This window comes from Giraffa tippelskirchi, chromosome 11 (assembly GCF_054371585.1).
Source record: "Giraffa tippelskirchi isolate mGirTip1 chromosome 11, T2T-mGirTip1v1.2.pri, whole genome shotgun sequence".
NCBI classification, from domain to species: domain Eukaryota; kingdom Metazoa; phylum Chordata; class Mammalia; order Artiodactyla; family Giraffidae; genus Giraffa; species Giraffa tippelskirchi.
Window position 1 is genome coordinate 13129974 of NC_137285.1, and position 19837 is coordinate 13149810.

The following is a 19837-nucleotide window of genomic DNA, read 5'->3' on the forward strand; positions in this document are numbered from 1 at the left end:
GCTTGACTAGGACTGCACTGCATGATTTGTGACATTCTGTGAATTCATGGTGGATTCCATGGAGGAAAAAAAGGGAGAGAGAAAACACTCTGAGACTGGGCACCAGAGGGCTTGACCAACCTGTTCTGTTTGGTAACACACAGTTCATCTTCCAGCCAATGAGCAAGAATTAGCTATTTGATTTTTTCAACAAGGCAGAGATATCCCTCAAATCAGACTGAAACCCACCCTCTCAGAATGAGCTGAGAACAAGCAGATAGAATAGGGACCTAAAAGCATGATCGAACTCATGTCAGCCTCATCGGTCAAAAGGTTGTCATCCTAGGGCTTCCCTGGTGGTCCAGTGGTTATGAATCTGCCTTGCAGTGCAGGGCACCCAGGTTCGATCCCTGATCTGGGAAGATCCCACATGCGGAGGAGCATCTAAACCCGTGAGCTGCAACTACTGAGCCTGTGCTCTAGAGACAGAGCCACAACTACTGAAGCCCGTGCACCTAGAGCCTGCGCTCCACAACAGAAGCGCCACTGCAGTGAGAAGCCCACACCACAACCAGAGAGAGTCCACGGGCAGCAGCAAAGATCCCCCACAGTCAAAAAATGAAAAGGTGAATAAAAATTGATAAAAGATAAAATAAATATATATATATTTTTAAAAAGGTTATCATCCTGATATCAGGAGCCACCTTAGATTCCTTGTGGTTCTAAAAGATCCACCCTATGAAACTTATGAAAATGAGTTCAAAAGTCTTCTGGTCTATGATGATTCCTAATGAGCAGAGTCATTTCCCAAGTATTTATTTGCAAGACGGTCTATGGCTAGTTTTCTCACTTGTTTGCTTCCAACACCATTTTTATGAATGCCATTTATTATGTGACCTTTGGAATACTACAGTGTCACAGATGTCTATCCATGGCTTCTTGAAATTCATGATCTAATGGAGGATAAAGACAAGTCTACAGGACCGTAATATACTGTGACGAATTATGTGATGGGAGCCAAGTCCTGGTGGGGTTTTGGACAAAGCCCCATATGGGCTTCTTTTTGATACCCAGCAAATATCTCTGATCCTTACCCATTTGGAATCAGCAAACACATGGAAAATGAAAAATCATTTAAATAGAGCTAAAACTTATTTACAAGGTAAAACTGCTATTTTCGTTGTGTTCTTACATCACACTCCAAAGTCAGTCCTCAAATATATTTGGACTTTCTGCTTCTTAGGATGGTCTGCTCATTGGTTCTCTTCTAATGTAGATGATATGCATTTGCCCACATTCCAAAGGTTTTAAAAATATCACTTGAGCTGTGGGGAAAAAAAAGTGAAAATCCATTTAGACATAGAAGAGTCTTTAAGAGTCTAGCTTTGAGGAATTGATTCAGGATAGAGATATGGTTTAATTCAGCAACTTATCTGGACCTGGAAAATATGTTTACCTCCCTAAAACAAGAAAGAAAAAAAAAAATAAGCGGGAAGGAGGAAGAAAGAAAGAAAGGGACTTAATACCACAAGCTGATTTTCAAAATCAATGCATTTAAATGTGTGTGGACTTTAAAATGTCCCTTATACTGTTACTTATAATATAAGAAATTAGAAATATCTTAAAAGTCCACTAACAGGAAAATGGTTAAGTAACAAGTAGCAATTTAAAGGGTTATAAAAAGCTCTTAAGTGCAAAAAAAAAAAAAAAAATGCTTCTGATGCTAGGGGAAAAAGGCAGAATACAAAATAAAATTTTATTTTAAAGAAATTTTTTTTAATCAAGGATAAGAAGGACACCAAAATATCAACAAAAAATTGCCTCTGGTTAACAACAGAGTATAGTAGTTCAACAAATGAGATTTGGTGTCAGGGACCTTTGGATCAAATCTGGGCTTCACCACTTTCTAATTGACTTGCTTTGGGAAAAATGTTTCTTTCAACCTTTTTTTCATCTTCTGAACAGTGTAACTGATAGCAACACCTGCCTCATAGAGCTATTGTAAGCATTAAGAGAAATAACACAAGTTAAGAATATACAGTAAATGTTCAATAAATGACAGCTCTTATACGGGTATACACATGATGAAATACCAGGGGTGTTTAACTTAATAAGCATTTCACTATTTAAATCTACTATATATTGCATCAGAAAGAGATAGACATTAAACATTTTTTAATTTTATAATCACATGTAAAGTGAGTTTATGAATAGCTGACGAACACAAAGAATTGACACTTAGAATATGAATTCCTAAGTAGCTAGGACTTTCCATTTACCCTGCTCAAATTTTAGAAGGCAATTGAGGAGGAAAAAGTGATTTTCTATGAGAAGTTTGGCAAATAAAGAGACCAAGCTTCCAGAAATAATTTACTTGAGTTCTTGACCTGGATTCGTCATAATCTCCCAGACCAAAAGTGAAGGCAAAGTGATGGAGTCCCCTAGGTGAGTTCCTTGCCTTCCATCAGACTCTCAAAGGAATCTGGGACCCCCCAAGTTTTTGAGAAACTGTTGTATCTTCAAAGTTGAATGAAAACAGACATTAAAAGTGATGACTCATAAGACAAACCAAGGAAATATGTCCTTTCCCTTGCTGGTCTAGCTCACCAATGTGCCTGTCATTGAATGAATGAATTAATGAGTTGAACAAGTGAATGGCTGCCATAGATGAAACACAGTACAACGATTACCCACACAAGAATGGGGATATGCCAGGCACTGAGATTCCATGTTAAATCTCAATTACACATAAAACCACCTTCACTGAACACCTAGTTTCCCAAACATATCATGTAATATTGTAATGTCTGACATTTTCTGCAGAGATAGAATTTCCAAGGAGGAACCACCCATCCCACGTCAGAAGCAAGGAAGGACCAACAGGTTGGAATTGTAAAGTAAATATTTAAACATGGGAAGTTCAATAGCTGTTAAGTAAGTTCTGTAACAGGCTCATTTTAAAAAATCAATACTGTTACTAATAGCAAGATGCTAGCCTTCAGTGGAGGGGAGGCAACTCAGTTGAAATCATTTTTTGAATCAAAAGTCAATAGGAGCCAGTGTCTCAGACAAGTCTCCCCAAATTTGTCAAAGAAAAACACAGTCCTGCAGCTGTCTCCTGGGATCTAGTACTTCCACGAAGCTGGGTCTGGGCTGCTGAAGCTGATGGGAACCACAAATGTGACTTGAGCGCAGTGGAGGGCAGAAGGGGGATTGGAGGAACAGGTAAGACAAGGAGAGAGGGAACCCATGACTTCTCTCTGGGATTATTTCAGCAATCAAGGAGGTGGATTTTCAACCTGGTTGAGGGTAACAGCTGCATGACCTTGAGGAAGGAAGGTAACTACCTTAACTGAGACAGAAGCCTGAGCACACTCCCTACCTCTCCTTGGTCTGAACCATGTCAATGCAAACAGTAAGACTTCCAGCTGCCAGCACCTGGTCTCAGCCTGAGGGCTTTGCCTGGACTCAGACACTGAATGAAGGTCCCCACAAAGTGGCCGTCAACCACTGACTGATGGGAGCTGGCTCCTTAACTGCCGTGTACGCTCTGCACCACCTCTCAGCTCCCCGAATGGGATGGAGCCCCCCGTTGCCCAAGGAGGTGACCTGCTATTACATCCTCTAAGTTGGCTGCTTTCTCTTATTTCATCCTTCCAACTCCCCACGCAGTGCCCTGGGAACACTTCCCATATCAACCACTTTCACTGAAGTCTTGTCTCACCATTCTGTGCCTCAGTTTCCCCAAATGTAAAATGAAGGGAAAAGAGCATCTCTTTCTTAAGTTTTCGAAATGAAAATACACATAAAACATTTAGCACAATGATTGACACATAATAGGAGAGGAATCAAGATTAGCCATTGTAATGAAAAGGGGATTAATAAAGAACAGATAGATCCTGTATATATCAGATGTACATATAGATGATTTCCTATATCATGATTAAAATTTTTTAAGTAAGTTTCCTATTGAGGGCTTACCCCATGGCTCAGCAGGTAAAGAATCTGCTTGCAATGCAGGAGACATAGGAGATACAGGTTTGATTCCTGGGTCGGGAAGATCCCCTGGAGGAGGAAATGACAACCCACTCCAGTGTTCTTGCCTGGAAAATCTCATGGACAGAGGAGCCTGGCAGGCTACAATCCAAAGGGTCACAAAGAGTCGGACACCTTAGTGACTGAGCACAAATTGAGAATGAGGCAAATTAAGCTTCCAAAAGGTCATTTTTAAAAAATACTTTAATGCCTTTGCCTCAGAAAGAAGGCTGAAATGGGTTATCAGGACAATAACAATACATATTAGTAATGAGCCAAAGAAAACAGCTAGAAATAAATCTTTTCAAAATGCTCTATTTAAAGAAAAATATCTAACAGATGTTCAATAGGAATGCTGTCTTAAACTCATTGATGAGGGGTGGAAAGACAGAAAATGTGATCGTGTGGTTTTACCTCCTATGGTAAACCTAATAAAGAGAATTTAGGTCCAAATTACACACAGGTGCCTGGAAGAAAGATGAAAACTTCCGAGAACCCAGTCAAGGAATTGATGGCAATGGTAACAGGCTCTGATGTGCTGAATATTCTGGAATTGACTGTTTAGCTCAAAACTGTAACTTATCCATTCTTCTGTTTATTCATGTATTAATTCACTGCCCAGATGTCTAGTATCTACACCTCAAGTATAATAATGACACAACACCAGTAGCAGCAGGTAATGTCTTATTTATCCCTCACTATGACCAACCTAGACAGCATATTAAAAAGCAGAGACATTACTTTACCAACAAAGGTCCGTCTAGTCACAACTATGGTTTTTCCAGTAGTCATGTATGGATGTGAGAGTTGGACTAAAAAGAAAGCTGAGCACCAAAGAATTAATGCTTTTGAACTGTGGTGCTGGAGAAGACTCTTGAGAGTCCCTTGGACAGAAAGGAGATCCAACCAGTCCATCCTAAAGGAGATCAGTCGTAAACATTCACTGGAAGGACTGATGTTGAAACTGAAACTCCAATACTTTGGCCACCTGATGCGAAGAGCTGACTCATTTGAAAAGACCCTGATGCTGGGAAAGATTGAAGGTGGGAGGAGAAGGGGACGACAGAGGAGAAGATGGTTGGGTGGCATCACCAACTCAATGGACATGAGTTGAGTAAACTCCGGGAGTTGGTGATGGACAGGGAGGCCTGGCGTGCTGCGGTTCATGGGGTAGCAAAGAGTCGGACACGACTGAGTGAGTGAACTAAACTGAACTGATGCTCCAAATAGTTTTAAAACCTTTACTTGTTATTAACTTATTTCATTTTCACAGCAATGCTACAAGGGGTACTAATATCCTCACTGTGTATCAGAGAAAACTGAGGTACAAGGAATTAAGTGACTTGTCTAGGACAGCACAGCTGGGAAGAGGGAGAATGTTGACTCTAAACCCTCATCCCTTAAACACTGTGTTCTATGTCTTTAGGTCCCCAGCATATATTTGGCATTAGTAATATCCTATCCCCACTCCATCCTTCCCACACTTACCCTTAGTAGATATTGCTAATTGAGTGCTACACTCTTTTGGCTGTTCTTGCATGAATCCTCTGAATCCTTCTTAACACAAAATTCCATACAGTCACTACCAATCAATTGGAATTGGCGTGGGTGATAAAGACAGTTTGACATCTGAACCAGTTAGGACTATTTGATTGCAAGCAGTGGAAGCTGACTCTGGGTAACATAAGCTTAAAAGGACTCCACTAAAAGGATGTGGGAGAACTCAAGATGATTGATGAGTGTGTTCAGGAATTAGGAGTTTCCTAGGGGGCTTCAGAGCAAGTATTCATATGACAGGCTTACCTGGATACCTCCACTGAAATTAATATGTTCTAAGCATATTGTTTCCTTGCCCTTGAGTCCTTCTGATCAAGGTGTAAATTCCCAAGGGAATGTCTATTGGTTTATTGGTGTAGATCATTGTCCACTAAAAGAACAAGAGTGAAGATGACTAAGAGCCCACAAAGGTAATGAAGCGGCTATATTCAGGTGGGAAAGAATTCTGAGAAGTCCAAAACCACACCACCAGCACCAGCACCAACCATCCACTGCAACAGATCTGATCTACACAATTAGCCTATTCCAAAAGTTCTAACCGGGCCATGGGCTGCTAAATGGATTATTTGGTTGGCCTGCAAGTCATCACTAAAACAGTTCTGCTGATGATTATACACTGAGTGTGGGTGTCTTCACCTGGGGAACTAACTCATCAACCAGAGAAGAAATTGGCAAAGTCCAGGATGAGCCTTTGAAAGCCTCTGATGAAATCAGGCTGTTGATTAACGCAATTAGCACCATTAGGAAAGGAAGTTGTTAACCTAAATCAATTATCCACAGACATCTATCATGCTAAGTGTTCCTCTTTGTCTTGAGCATATTGCACTGTTGGTGTTTCAGTGGTGATGGCCATTAAAAATAAATGATTATTGTTGATTTTCTATTGATATAGCTATTAATGTATTGGTGCCTGTGTGTATAAGCCACTTATGTGTAGTGTACAGAAAATAGATGTACTAACAATAGGAAGTAAGTATTGACTCCCATTTGTCAATTCAGGAGGTACATATTGACCAACAAAAAGTGCTACTAGCTTTTGATGAGCTAAAAGGCAAAATGTTCATATCAGCTCATTTTTCTTTAATTCTTTGTATCATTTATCTTCTACAATGCAAAGGTTCAGATGCATGGCTATAATTCTTTCTTATTAATTTTTATTGGAATATAATTGCTTTACAATGTTGTGTCAGTTTCTGCTATACAACAAAGTGAATCAGCTATGTTTACCTATATCCTCTCTTTTTTGGATTTCCTTCTTGTTTAGGTCACCACAGAGCATTGAATAGAGTTCTTTGTGCTATACGTAGGTTCTCATTGGTTATCTGTTTGATACTTAGTATCAATAGTGTATATATGTCAATCCCAATCTCCCAGTTCATCCCACCCACCTCCCCTTCCCTCTTGATACCTGTACATTTGTTCTCTACAGCATGGATGTAATTCTTTCTCTCTGCCCCAGTATCTAATTCAGACTCCTTAATTGTGGTCCTAAACCATTTTGTGCCAGTTGATTTAAATCTATATGAAAACTCTTCTGAACATTCCCACCATTTTACATTAGCAAATTGAAGTCTTCTGTACCAATCTTACACACTAACCATGATATCATTTTCTTAAATTCATCCCCAAATGTCCAGAACAATAGTCTATGACAATGACAATTCACGTTCACTGAATCTCAGCCACCCAACCCTTTGCATAGATGTCTAGTGACTATATTCAGCTTACAGAATAATAATAATGAGAATAATAACTATTAGTGTATGTGCCAGTATGAATTAACTCAAACTCTCAACTCTTAAGGTAACATTATTATGGCCATTTTACTGATGAGGAAACTGAGATATGGGAAAGACAGGTCCTAATATATAGCTGGTTAATAAACTCAGTCATTCTGGATGTAATCACACCACTACCTCTGCCCCTACTTGTCCATGCTTCCCTTTTGTAGTAGGTGTTAAGTATCAGGAATATATTTTTGCTCTCACAGAAACCTGGCCAGGTGTGTAGCATGCCCGTGTGTGTGTGTGTGTGTGTGTGTGTGTGAGTAAGTGTATGCATGCCCCCATTCTACCCCCAGATAAAGGAACTTGAATTTATAGGTTCAGGTAGTTTGCTATGTTTATATACCTAACAAGTGATACAAGAGATTCAAATCAAACTCTGCCCCCAAACTTTCCTCTTTAGGGACTCTTTAGGCAGAGTCTGGAAAAGCATGACCTTTTAAGAGAAACATAAGAGTTTTTAAGCTTTTTGTTTGCAAAATGAACCACTGGATTTCTGCATCACAGCAGTGCCTGGAATTAGTAGTACAGGAATAGAGACAATGTACAATGCTTTATGTTCCCAGTGGGACCTGGAATATGATTGCAACATCTAGAAATACCTGCTTGATCGATTGGAGTGACTAGATTCAACAGAGCAAGTAAGCCTAGGCTGGGGAGGGAAGGAGGGTTGCTGAGGGCGACCAGGGAGCATTAATAGGAAGAAAATCACAGGAGGGAGAAGGGCCAATTGTTCCTGACAGTGCCCAGGAAGGTCAGACTTTCACAGAGTCATCAAAAGGAGGTTTAAGCACGGCAAACCAGAAAGGCAGGCTGGGCTTTCCCTTAGGAGCTGAATTGTCAAGAACTTATTTCAAAATCTTAGACTTTCTGCCAAGACAACATGTCTTCAGCTGGTTAATTAAAACTAGGTGTCAGCAGTGCTTCGAAATCACCAAGAGAGGTGTCAGCTTCAGGGCATGTGCTTGGGAAACCTCACAGGTTTTCATCTAAGGGGGGAGTGTCTTAAGCACTTAAGAGGAAAAGAAAGGAGGGAGGGAGGAGAATGGAAAGGGAGGAGGCCACTGAGACATGGCTTTGGAATGGATTTATTCTTTCAACTCACTTAGAATCACATTCCAATTTCCCTGGAAAGATTGGGCTTCCAAAATGAAAGTTTCATCTCACTTTTGGTTATTGTTCCTATTAAAAGATCTTTAAAGACAGATCTTAAAAAATCTGAAAATCCCAAATCACCTTGTGTTGCTTTCACACAAGAAATAATTAAGTAAGTAGTTGATTGGATGGTGTGGGAGGCAGAATAATGGAACAATGCCCACCCACCACCAGATATCTACTTCCTAATCCTTGGAATCCCAGGGATTGTGAATAGGATAGCTTTTTGCAAGAGGGATTAAATTAGAGATTTTGAGATGAGATTATTCTGGATTCTCCAGATGAGCCCTAAATGTAATCATAAAGGTCCTTCTAAAAGGGAGAGTCAGAGAGAGGAGATATGAAGATGGAAGTAGAGGTCAGAGTGACTGGAGTATTCAGGTGTCCTCTGAGAACTGAAAAAGAAAAGAAGCAGGGACTTCCCTGGTAGTCCAGTGGTTAAGACTCCATGATTCCAATGCAGGGGACCTGGGTTCGATCCCTAGTCAGGGAACTAAGATCCCACATGCACTGTGGTGTGGGCAAAAAGATTTTTGAAAAAAGACAAGAAACAGATTCTCTCTTGAGCCTCCAGAAAGGGTACAGCTCTGCTGTGACCTTGATTTGAGTCTCATAGGACCCTTTTTGGACTTCTAAATTCCAGAACTATAAGACAGTAGATTTGTATTCTTTTGAGCTACTGCATACATGTGTGGTAATTTTTTATAGCAGCAAAAATAAACTAACACAGACATGTAGCTCATTTTTTCCTTTACTCTTGGAATGCCTTAGGCCAATTGCAATGACAAATCAAATGCAACAAAAATAACCAAGGTATAGCTGGTTTAGGCATTTTTTTCCCCTAAAAACAGACAAGACCATTGAGTTTGAGGGCTAAAACAGCAGAGAAAGAGGTGGAAGTATGTCCATGGTGACCTGACCATTTGCCAGGTGTGTATTTGTCTGGTTCTCAGCTTCCTGGCAGCCAATGTGAGAAAGACGAATCAGAAAGTTGTATGATTCCCAAGCCTGCACAAAACCAAGCCAATGTCTCAGAAGAATGGCTATTTCTCATATTAAGACCAGAAAACCACTTTGTCTCAGGGTCCCTATCTTTATCGTGTGGTGAAATGGAACAGAAGTCACCTGACCATACATTCCCTCCTCCTTGCTCAAGACATCTCTGTGGTCTGGATACTGAGACACGGAGATGAAGGGCAATCCTGGGAACAAAGTGCCTCTAGCCTGAATGGAAAATCAAATAATAAATATGATGTAGTAAAATGGGGATGATTGAATTGAGGAAGATGAGAGAGGCCCAGAAGAGACATCTAACCCAGCCTGGGTACAGTGAGGCGAAATCGCTTCCAGTGGTACCCAGGTTGAGTCTTGAAGGCTGGAGATGGGTAACCAAGGTAACCAAGTAAAGAATGGGTGTGTATGTGTGTAGGGAAGAGGAGGTATGGGGGAGGTTGAAGACACCGTCAGGAAAAAAATGGAATACATTGGGTTGGCCAACAGTTCATTTGGATTTTTTAGTAGCATCTTATGGAAAAATTGAAAGAACTTCTTGGCCAACACAATATACAAACGCATGGAAACTAGGGTGCCCAGAAACAGTGGTGAATTATGTAGATCAACCCCCAAGATGTCAGGGAAAGTGTAGAGACTGGAGGGTGGGGGTCTGGGAGGTAAGGAGGGGTCAGATGCTGTCTACAGAGTTCTTCTAAAACTCTTTCTTACAGAACAGAATCACAGGGAGAGTGAGCCACAGGTGCTGACCAAAACACTCTCTCACAGCATCTTCCACTAGAATAACTCTAGAGGAGAACTTAAGTATAAAAACTGACTATTGCTTATTCAGCAGTGACTGTGTGGCCCTCATTCAGAAGATACCATCATTTCTCTCATTTGACAGAGAGATGAGTCCAAATGGACTGTCCCAACATCACACAGCAACAAAAGGGCCGGGAGAAGCTGAACTGGGTCTGTTCTCCTTCCTAAGATGGAAGATCCATCAGGGATTAGGAGCTTAGGGCTTAAAGAAAAGTCAAGGCATAACTTCTCCTCACCCTCCACCTTGAAACAACTACCATGGATAAGAAAGAATTTCTACAGCCAACATTCATGTGTTCATTCATTCATTTTATTCAGCAAATATTTATCCAGGGCTCACTCTGTGTCAGGCACTGTAGATATAATAAAGAACCAAACAGAAAAACATGCTTGCACTTTTTGGAGTTTAGATTTGGGAGAAGAAAGATAGCAAGTTCACAAACAAATAGAAATATAATATGTCAAGCAGTGATAAATGCTACACAATACAGAAATCTGGGCAAAGGGTGAAAATTCACCATAGAGATTATGTTGGGGCAGAATGAGACCCGGGGGAAATGGGGTTGGGGCAGTGAGCAGAGGCAGCTCCAACAGGAATAGCTGCACTGACATAGAGAACAAATGTATGGATATCAAGGGGGAAAGGGGATGGGTGGGATGAACTGGGAGATTGGGACTGACATACATACGCTACTCTGTATAAAATGGGCTTCCCTGGTAGCTCAGGTGGTAAAGAATCTGTCTGCAATGCAGGAGATCCCGGTTCAATTCCTGGGTCAGGAAGATGCCCTGGAGAAGGGATAAGGCTACCTACTCCAGTATTCAAGGGCTTCCCTGATGGCTCAGACGGTAAAGAATCCACCTGCAATGTGAGAGACCTGGGTCCGATCGCTGTGTTGGGAAGATCCCCTGGAGGAGGGCATGCAACCCACACCAGTATTCTTGCCTGGAGAATCCCCCTGGACAGGGGAGCCTGGCACGTTAGTCCATGCAGTCGCCAAGAGTCGGATATGACTGAGTAACTAAGTACAGCACGGCACAGCACGTATAAAACAGATAACTAAGGAGAAGCCACTGTAAGGCACAGGGAACTCGACTCAGTGCTCTGCGGCAACCTAAATGGGGAGGAAATCCAAAAGGGGGATATATGAATACGCAGAGCTGATTCACTTGCTGTACAGCAGAAACTAACATTGTAAAGCCACTGTATGCCAAAAAAATTAATTGAGAAAAGAAATAGCTGTGTTTTAGCTCACAAGTGGTGGGTTTATCGTCAGGCTTTCGTGTTACATGGATGTTACACATATTCTTTTGGATGTGACAGATATTAACTGACAAACGTTTTACAGGGTTAAGGGATGCTATTTGATATTGGTGGTCAGGAAAGCCTGCAGGATGAGTTGGTATCTGAGCACAGGGGTGAAGGAAATGAGAGCCTGCACCATACCTGTGAGAGGAGCTTCCAGGTAGTGGAAACAGCAGGTGCGAAGACTCTGAGTGCTTGGAGTTTTTTGCCTAATCAGTGGTGGGAACAAACCTTGGAAGCACAGAGCTTTCTCTTGCTGATAGATACGGATGTTCCCTGTATTTTACATTATTCTTTCACTACTCCAAGGTTTTCGAAGGAGATAAGAAAAAGCCATTAATCTGTGCATTGATTTATTCACTAGATATTCATTAAGCACCTTCTGCGTGCTTATCACTGCTGATAAAAACAGCGAAAACACGGTCCATGCCTTTAAGGAATTTATAGGAATTAAAGGAAGGGAGCTGGGGAAGGCCAGGAGTGAGACTAGATGTTCGTCTTGTCCCTTTCCTGGGACCCTCACCCATGAACTTGTTTGGGTACTTCTAATCTCAGCTAACAGGATTAGGTCTTGGCTGAGAAAGCCCTCCCAGGTCAAGTAATTACTCATGACTCAACAATTATAGACTCAGATGTTCCCAGCAGGTGGTTTCCGTACCTTGTGAGGAGCCATGTGTGATCATTTTTCCAGCCAGCATTGGTCCAGAAAGTGCCACAATCCCCATAAGTTACCTGCACCCAAGAGTTGCTCAAACACCTGCTTTGTAAAGTGACAGGATCATGTTTAGGACATTCCACCCGGACTATAGTTTCCCCCAGAGAGCACAAATTTCCTAGCTCTCTACCCACTGATGCTGGCAAAAGCAAGTGATGACTAACATGGTGAAACCCAGTGGTTACCTGGCAGTGGCCAATGGGAGTTCACAGCACTGAGTGAGAAAATCATAGCAGCCAAAAAGCTGATGGTTTGTTTTTAATTGAAGAATCTGCAAAGCAAGCAATAGATGTTCAGGTATCACACTAAACCTACACGAGTCCTTTCAGCTTGCATGTGTATGTGCTAAGTTGCTTCAGTAGTGTCCAACTCTTTGTGACGCTATGGACTGTAGCCCGACAGGCTCCTCTATCCTTGGGATTCTCCAGACAAGAACACTGGAGTGGGTTTCCATGCCCTGCTCCAGGGAATCTTCCTGACCCAGGGACTGAACCCGAGTTTCTTATGTCTCCTGTATTGGCAGGCAGATTCTTTACCACTAGTGCCACCAGAGAAGTCCCTTTCAACTTAGAACCTGGTAAAAGGATTAGCCCTTTGCCATCCACAAGGCTGCATGAAAACCAGTCTATTAAAAGACTCTTGTAGGCACTCCCTAGCTCAAGTATCAAGCTCTCTCTGCACTTTGATAAAACCAGACCTGCTTGTATAGACGTATGGCAAGGGAATAACACCTGCTAAGAGAATAAGATAAATTTATGTGGGGAGGGGGAGACAGGCTAGATATAAGCACTTTGCATCATCCTCTCAAATGGTAGAGAATGAATTATTTCTTCCCAATTTGGCGCCATCATCCATCACAGTCAATTTGCAGCCCATCTGGAAGGTTTCAAAAACCCCAGAATGGGATCAGAGTCACCAAACAGTCACAGCAGCAAGCCTTTCTAAGTGGATTACAGTAAATATAAACATAAAAAAGAGTCCCCTGTTTAGAGGAATTTACTCTGTGCTATGCCTTACACTGGAGCTCCCTTACTGAATCCTGTTAACAAATTTATGAGGTGCAAACTATAAACATTTCCATTTTGCAGGTGAGAAAACCAAAGCTCAGAGAGGTCAGTGGACTTCCTGATGTCATATAGGCAGAAGGTGGTGGATTTAAGACATAGAGATAGATGACATTGACTTCAGATAGCGCATCTCAATTATGATGTGAGTGTTGTGAGCTCAATAAATCCTACACTCCTCTCCCTTCACTCCACCCAAAGTTCACCTTGCTTCTTCATGGAGGAGTAAAAGTGTATCAGAAAAAGAAACCCCTCCTTTTAGACCCATCTGTCCTTTCACATTTTTCTTAGATATATTCTCATAGCTGAAAACGGAAGTGGCTTAGAAGACACGTGACACAGACTTGAAGACAAAGGAGAATGTGTTCTGTGTGCACTGAATTCTACTTTCTCCAGCTGGGTTGGTTCTCCTGATAGTTCCAGCATTTGCAGGCAACAGGAATGCAAATGGTGGTCCAGAGGTTAAGAGTCCACCTGCCAATGCAGGGGACACAGGTTAGATCCCTGGTCCAGGAGGATCCCTATGTTACAGGGCATCTAAGCCCATGCACTACAACTACTGAGCTTGCGTGTCCTAAAGCCCATGCTCCACAACAAGAGAAGCCACCGCCAAGAGAAGCCTGTGCACCACAACTCGAGAGTAGCCCCTGTTTGCTGCAACTAGAGAAAGTCCATGTACAGCAATGAAGACCCAGGGCAGACAAAAATAATAAACTAATTAAAAAAAACTTTTTAAAAAGGAACCCACCCAGAGAGAGAAAATGTGAGTGTGGGGGGCTTAGTGAAAACAATAGGTAGCTCTTCCTCTGCATTAACAACTGACTGGGACCTGCTGCCGGGACTCTGAGCAAGAAAACATTTGCTTATTCTATAAATAATCATCAAACAGAGAATCCCTCCTCTAGCCTAGCCCTCTGCCACATGCTAGGAAGTAGCAACAAATAGGAAAGACCACAGTCCCTGCTTTCGTGGAACTGCATACTTTTGGAAGCATAGATTAAATAAGTGAAAGTAAAAGTCACTCAGTCGTGTCCAACTCTTTGTAACCCCATGGACTATACAGTTCATGGAATTCTCCAGGCCAGAATGCTAGAGTGGGTAGCCTTTCCCTTCTCCAGGGGATCTTCCCAACCCAAGGATCAAACCCAGGTCTCCTGAATTGCAGGCGGATTCTTTACCAGCTGAGCCACAAGAGGAGCCCAACAGATTAAATAATAACAACTGTAAAATAAATAATGCAATTAGACTGTGATGAGTGTAATGAAAGGGACATAGAGGATGTCATAGGACATATAAAAAGTCAGAGCACATTTAGGAGAAAGAAGGCTGCAACTGACAGAAAAATCAACGCAAAAGTGAGTTAAATGAGGTAGAAGTTTGTATCTCCAGCATCTAACAGAAGTTGAGGGGTAGTTGTTCAAGGCTGATAAGGTGGGTAAGTGGTGACATCAGGGACCCAAAACTCAACTTTCTGTACTGCTCTCTAGTAGGTGATCAAGTCTCATGATTGCTTCATGGTTCAAAATAGCTGCTGAAGCTGCAGCCATCACAGTCAAGTTATAGCTGCAAAGAAGGAAGAAAGAAGGCAGAGAGGGAAATAGGTTTCTCCTACCTGGGTTACCTCCCTTTAAGCCATCTTCCTAAAAGACCCACAAGTCAGTTCTGCTTTTATTTCTTTGGCCAGAGCATGTCAGATCACTGACTGCGAGTGAAAATGGAAAATGTAGCTTTTTTATGACAGGTGGACATGTGTTCAACTAAAAAGTGTGGTTCTTGTCATAGGAAGTCCAGGCTAATAGAAAGTGGCTGTATTGAGGAGAAGATGATGTCTGTTCAAGCCTCATTTTTATCACTAACCTGCTGTGTGAGCTAGGACAATTCACTTAACCTCTCTGAGCTACAGTCTGCACCAACAGTACTTACTTCACAGTGGTGCTGGAGTCTTAATTGGGGAATGTAACTTGAAAGTAATTGTTTTGCAGAATCTAACGCTGAGTATGCCTGAAAAGAACCATTATACTTCATAAAACATTTTCCCTTCCTCCTTTTTATTACTCAGGATCCAGCAAAGCTGGAATATTTCCTGGGAGCAACTGTTCCTAGCTTTCTCTTCCAAAGACCTTGACAATGACCTTCCTGCTTCACAGGGCTGATCTTATATATGGAATTCAGGAACTTTCAACCCAGGCTCTGAATCATGACAGCAGCACAGGGGTCATGCAAAGACACCTTACAGGAACAAGGAACAAGACAAGCTAATGAGGGCTTTCAGAGGCTGTAATCGACACCCCAACTTGCTCTCAAAAGGAAATCTCTTCAAGCAAGAAGGGACTAGTGCGCCTGCTTTGCAGACTAGGAAAATGTTCATGGTACCTCGTTGCTAGATGGAGCTTCACGGAGATGGCTGCCCATGGAGCTGTAAGGAAGCAAAATAAGCCTGGGAGGTCAGAGAAGTGGTATTTTTGACTCTAGCAAGAGCAGGGGCAGCCAACTGTGAGCTGAACCAGGCACCAAGCTCTGCCCTTAACAGGAAGTATTTTATTGTCTCATGGATACAGCATTCTAAGTATGTCATTTCATGATCCCTCTCTTACAGATGTAAAGCTTGATGCAAGAGGCAAAGTACCTTTCTCAAGGTTGTGCCACTAGCGAGTGGAACAGGTAGAACAAGTTAGGACAAATAGAGCAGAAGTGGGAAAGGCACTTTGTGCACCAGGGAACTGGAAAGGCATGGCCTGGTGGGGCAGTGAGGAGGCAAGACTAGAGGAACGGGGGGTCCACAGATGGACAAAGGACTGGACACTGTAGGTCCAACCACATCGTGGAAAGCCTTGAATTCTAGGTAAGGAATGTGTGTGTGTGTGTGTGCTCAGTCGTGTCCGACTCTGCGACTCTATGGACTGTAGCCCGCTAGGCTCCTCTGTCCATGGAATTTTCCAGGCAAAAATACTGGAGCGGGTTGCCATTTCCTACTCCAGGGGATCTTCCCGACCCAAGGATCGAACCGTCATCTCCTGCATTGGCGGGCGGGTTCTTTACCTCTGTACCACCTGGGAAGCCCTCTGGGTAAGGTACTAATATTTAACCCTCGAGGTAGCAAAGAGCCACTGAAGTTTGTTGAGCAGGATGGTGACACAATAGAAGGAGATTTGGGGGAAACTTTGTGTGGGTGAACTAGATTCTCCAAGTTAGTACTGGCCCCTGAGCTCAGGCCATCTGGTTGCTCTGCTACATGCTGGACAGTGGTATTTCCAAGGTAAAAAGTCACAAGTTAAGTGGAAATGTCACTAAATCCTTGACGTGGGAAACTGCGGGTTACAACGTCAGCTTGAAGGATGTCAAGAGGAGGCCATCATAAGTAGAGACTTCCCTGGCAGTCCAGTGGTTGAGAATCGCCTTGCAATTTAGGGGACTCAGGTTTGATCCTCGGTCAGGGAACTAAGATCCCATGTGTTAGGGGGCAACTAAGCCTGCACACAGCAACTACTGAGCCTGCACACCACAGCTAGAGCCCACATTGTGCCACAACCTACAGAGTCCATGCACTTTGGAGCCCGCATGCCGCAATGAAGACCTGATGAAGCCAAATAAATAAATCTTTTTATAAAAAAGAAAGAAAGTTATCCTTGCAGGAGCAGGTTTGCGGGTTTACTTCTGAGGGCAGCTTTCCCCAACCTGCCATATCATCCCCAAGAAGGATCTCTCAGTGACCCTTCACCTTCCTTGTCTTTCATCCCTGGGGAATGAGGGGAGCAGAAAGATACCCCTATCTGCCACCCCAGAAAAGTGAGGCTACAGGAACCCAGAGGCCAGTATTTCTAACAGATAATTGCTCTAGTATTTAAACAAAAGCCACTGAAATAGCTCATTAAAAGGACAAAGGTAGTAATTACCCAGATTTTTATCTGGGGAATCTAAGAGAAATACCAGGGGTTACATTTCTAGGTAACCTAAGAGCCTGAGAACCACAGCAAAGCAGAATCCCAAGGGCCCAGAACAGTTTGGCAGAAATCTTTGCTCCCCTCTTCAGGGGTTCACTGTGCTCGGGAATCATCACAGGTAAGGCCGAAGTTCCCATGCATTTCATGTTCACAAGGAATCACGCTCAGTGTACGCTTGCTGTGTCTTTGAGGTTGCACAATAGCCCTAGGGCAAAGGTATGATTAAGAGCCCCATTTTACAGATGAGGAAACTGAGGCTCCAAAAGGGGACGTCACTGTCCAAAGTCATTAGGCTGGTAGGGAGTCATGCTGGGACTCAAGTATAGGTGGTCTGCTCCACTCTGCTCTCAACATGAGGTCTTCAGCTATCAAGACCTCTGCCTCAAAGCCCAGCCAAGGGGACCCTCAACAAAGCCTCAGAGATGGGTGATCGCAGCCTGTAGGGATCCAAGGTTGGTCTCCTGGCCCTCTGGGAAGGCTCAGGGGTGCTCAGTTGCCCCTGACACGTGACTTTCTCAAGCCACGTGACTTTCTCAAGCCACGTGGAGGCCACAGGCAGGAGGCCAGGTTGATTTCAATAGACAGAGGATCTGGACACTATGACCTGTGAATCAAATCCAGTCCATCATCTATTTTTGTATAGATCATGAGCTAAGAATAGTTTTCACCCTTTTAAATGGTTACAAACAATAAAAGCAAGACTATCCTTTCACAGGTGAAAATTACATGAAATTCAAATTTTAGTGTCCACAAATTCAGTTTTATGAGAGCACAATCACACTTAGTTGTTTCTGTATTGTGTCGGGTATTTGCTGGGACTTTACAAAAGCAGAGGTGGAGCGTTGTGACAGTGACCACACAGCTTGCAAAGTCTAAAATACTTACAGTCTGACCCCTTAAGGAAACGTTTGCCAGCCTCCGGTCTAGATCATGAAGGTTTAACCTGTGGGCATCAACTTGACAAGTTAAAGGATTTGTGATGGTGGGAAAACCCTGGTTTCTTGGGAGAGGAGGGGAGGGAGAAATACACACCCCTCTAGGGTGTTACACACAAAGGATTGCATCCTTTGGGGGAAGGAGGAGAGCATGGACCACCAGGTAACATATCACCAAGAAATGCAAGCATCCAAGGGAGCAGGCAGAAACAAACACAGAGACAGAGGGCAATATCCACGGACACACTCAGAATCTTCAAACCATCAAGGTGTCCACGGAGGCGAGAGCACACGGATAAACACAAATAGGAAACCCATATTTCCAACACATACAGACACACACAGACTTCTGGGGCCCCAAAGAGAACACACCAACTACCAGGTGTACAAATATGTATCATGTCCCATAAACAATGAGAGGGAGCAGGGCCATCCAGGCAGATATACACACAAAGGGAATCCCTGACTGTCCAGGCATCAGACACTCACAGGTAAAGGAAACAATGTCCACAAACATTCAGAGAGAGAGAGAAAGAGAGAGAAGGGAAGGGCAGAGAGATGGGAAATAAAAGACAAGAGACAGACAGGGAGCGATACTAAGAAAGAGAAAGGCATGAGACTTCCCTGGTGGTCCAGTGGTTAAGACTCCATACTGCCAATGCAGGGGTATCAGGTTCAATCCCTGGTGAGGGAACCAGATCCCACATGCCACAACTAAGAGTTTGCATGCCACAACTAAAGATCCCACGTGCTGAAACTAAGACCTGGTGCAGCCAAATAAATAAATACTATAAAAGAAGAAAAAGAAGGAAAGAGAAAGGCAGAGAGAGAGAACAGGATGGAGGAGGAGAGACAGGGGTGAGGAGGGAAGGGAGAAAGAAGTGGGGGAGGGGAGAAGAGAGGAAGGGGGAGCAGGAGACCCCAGGTTCCACCCCTCCCACCCAGTCTCTCCTGGAAGGTCACCAGTCTATAAGGACAGACATCTCTCCTCTCACTAGAAGTTGACACAGGAGGAGGAAAGCTGTGTGTCCATAGCCAGAATAGCCCCCTCCTTTTACATGCCAGTGTTGGGGACCCCGTTGGCAGTCTCGTGTTGCCTACAGACCCCTCTCCCAGAATAACATTTCTAAATGATGAAAAGGGGAGAAGATTACACTGAAAGAGGACTGAAGCTCTAGAATCCTGCATAAGAACAATCACGCCCAAAGATGCTAAACCTGGCCCTTTCTTCCATGGGCAACTTGTGCCTCGTGACTCCATCCTTCTTCCTGCCACTCTTGAGAATTCCTTTCTGGAGGCATTTACCAAGCACTGACTGGGGTCCAGGTGCTGGGGAGACATAGGCGAATAGAACTGGATCCTTGCTCACAAGGAGCTCACACTCGAGCAGGGGGGAAGGACGGGTACCCAACGGTGATGCAAGTCGTAGCCTTGTTGCAGTTGTCACATCAAAGATCACTGATCACAGATCACCATCGCAAATACAGTAGTTTATGTAACACATCACAAATATAGTAATCATGGAAGTTTGAAATATTGCGAGAATTACCC

At 43.1% G+C, this 19837-nt stretch overlaps 1 long non-coding RNA gene across 1 annotated transcript in view; it reads right to left on the minus strand.

The window, feature by feature from the left end:
• Positions 1–19837, minus strand: part of LOC145525159 (uncharacterized) — a 480549-nt gene that overhangs the window by 451239 nt on the left and 9473 nt on the right. Inside the window, exon 2 of the long non-coding RNA XR_014068063.1 lies at positions 1172–1304. This is a non-coding gene — a long non-coding RNA (uncharacterized LOC145525159). The remainder of the gene's footprint in view (positions 1–1171; positions 1305–19837) is intronic.